This window comes from Capsicum annuum, unplaced genomic scaffold (assembly GCF_002878395.1).
Source record: "Capsicum annuum cultivar UCD-10X-F1 unplaced genomic scaffold, UCD10Xv1.1 ctg59952, whole genome shotgun sequence".
NCBI lineage: Eukaryota > Viridiplantae > Streptophyta > Magnoliopsida > Solanales > Solanaceae > Capsicum > Capsicum annuum.
The window spans coordinates 1-2587 of record NW_025868712.1 but is presented as its reverse complement, the minus strand read 5'-3'; the positions used below and the strand labels follow the sequence as shown (position 1 = coordinate 2587).

Sequence of the window (2587 nt, the reverse complement as noted above, 5' to 3'; positions counted from 1 at the left end):
TATTCATGTATTTTCTTTGATGATGCCACTATTGTGACCATAATATAGGTTATCTTTTGGGATAAATAGTGATGAATTGTTGCTAAAAGAGATTTCTCCTGCTCTGCAGGAACTAAAAACAACACCACGATATGAATTCGGTACACCAAATTTTTCTATAACCACTAATGATTTCATATGCCTTTGGTCGGTCTTTACCTGATAGTAGTAGCATATAATACGGAAGTAGAAAACAAGTTTTATCAGCAAATTATAAAGTGCACTACATTTTCTCTTATTTATATCAGCAAATTAAACACTACTATCATTTTCTCTCTGATTCGAAGCTTCTTCGGTGGTCGTAGGAGCAACATCTTTGACCCATTCTTCCTCGACTTATCTGATCCATTGAAGGCTTCCCTATTTCAAGAAAGATGAAGTGAAAGCTGAAATTGAAGAAGGATTTTATAGATAACTGGTGAGAGGAGCATAGAATAAGAGGAGAAGAATGTTCAGTGGCACCGTATGAAAAGAAGCAGTGGGAAGTTTTTAAGGAGATTTAGACTGCTGGATAATACGAAAATAGGGGAAATTAAGGCAACTATAAAGAATGGATTGCTCACTGTAACTGTTCCAAAAGACGAGGAGAAGAAACCTGACGTGAAGGCGATTGACATCTTTGGTTAAACAAGGGCATGTAGATCAACTGTTGTTTTGTTGAAAGTCCTTTGTCAATTATATTTTTGGTAATCTGAATTATGCGTCTGTAATTGTCTGAGTTGTGGGTCTTATCTTTGCAGTTGTAAGCAAGAAAATGTTGTGAGTTTGATTAATGAATAATTTTCTTTTAAAATTTATTTAGAGTTGTTTCTCTTATCCTTTTTTTCGTTCCCTTAAATTAATTGGTTAAACTTTTGTAGCGTTGCATTACGTGATATATAATCTGTTTAGAAGAAATGGCTCATTACCAATTACAACATACCTGCATTAATGCATATCTGTCATTAGCCAAACTGCATAACTCTTTGCAAATGAGTAGTATAAATAAATCTATTGCTGATGTAACAACAACCAGAATAACAACAACCACCAAAACAAAAATACCAGTCAAACCAGAATTTCTGCACTCATTTAATAATCCAATACAGCCACCAAAACAGTTGGAAGAAATATCAAAAAATAGTCACCAAAATAGCACAAAATCTGCACACTAATGTTTTGAACCCAAATTCAGTCAAAATAAACAAAAATTCAGTCAAAATAAACACAGATACACTTTAATGTTTTGCATCAACTTTAACCAAAAATTAAATAAATGCATTCAATGCATAGAACTAGTCCGAACATATTAAATTTGGGTTCTCCCATTAGCCTTTTTAGCCTTCAACTTTCCCAGCTTCATCTCTCTTGCATTTTTCAAGTGATTGCTAGTGATAGCTTTTTTTCCTTTCCAAGTAAGCTTAGAAGGTGAATAAGGCAAATTCGTCGGCTCACTTACTCCAACAAAATCTCCTCTAAAACCTATCAATCTGCTACCAGAAGTAGCTGAAATTCTGAGAGTTTGCCTTACCACATACCTTGTAGCTTCAGGAACAATTTTAGGCCTTAAATCTGGATCACTTTCGGGTTCACTAGCAGGACCAAATGGTTCATACTGTTGGTCCTCTCTTTATTGTGTTGGTTGAGGAGCTGAGCTATTAATTTCATACACATCATCTTGAACTTCTTCTTCTTCTTCTTCAATTCTACCATTTCTTCTCTTCAATCTTACCCCTTGTTCATCTTTAGCAAACTAAATTGAAATGCATAAAATTAGTTCATGTAAACATTCATAAAATTATTCATTTATATAGATAGGCACAAGGGTAATACCTTGCATGCCTTTGGATTATGTGTTACTGAACCACACTTACTACAAGTCATTTTAGTTCCCTTTCTTGTGTGAGCACATTCTTCTGCTCTTTTAATTGCTGCATTTTTTTCTCTTGTTCTTTTGAATTTTGGTCTCCCAACAGTTTTCACTAAAACTGGTGAATCCATTACATGTTCTGGCAAAATCTTCCAAAAGTTTTCACCTCTTACAGGTAACAACTTGACCTTGTATGTATTTAAGTAAGCTTCCTTACTATACCTCACACTTATCTTTTTTTTCATAAGATCAGGTTTCATTTTGTTATACTCCATAGCCTTGATGGCATGAGGGCATGGAATTCCAGTCAGCTGCCAAGACCTACAAGTGCATTTTTTGTCCACCAAGTTCACTATGTGCCTATCTTCACTTTCAAATACTTCATATCCAGTATCACCATTGAAGTTAATTGTACAAAATTGAGCAATCTTCTATTTGGCAGTGAACAATTCCATGCACTTAGGACTAAAATCTTCCTTCCATTTGCTTACCTCAATTTCCTTCTCTCTCAATCAATTCATTATCTTGACTCTTATTTTTTCAAGCATCTGTAAGATTGGCTTTCCCCTTGATTCCAATATCCAAGAGTTGAAGGACTCCGTAAAATTATTATCCACCATATGATTTTTGCAAACAGTGTCCATATATGCCTTGCACCATCTCACTGGATTGTATTTTAACAAGTCTTTGACAGCTTCC

General features: G+C 34.7%; 1 pseudogene; it reads left to right on the top strand.

Moving 5' to 3' along the window:
• Window positions 1-45: 45 nt before the first annotated feature.
• Window positions 46-759, top strand: LOC124893463 (annotated as a pseudogene).
• The last annotated feature ends 1828 nt before the right edge of the window (window positions 760-2587 follow it).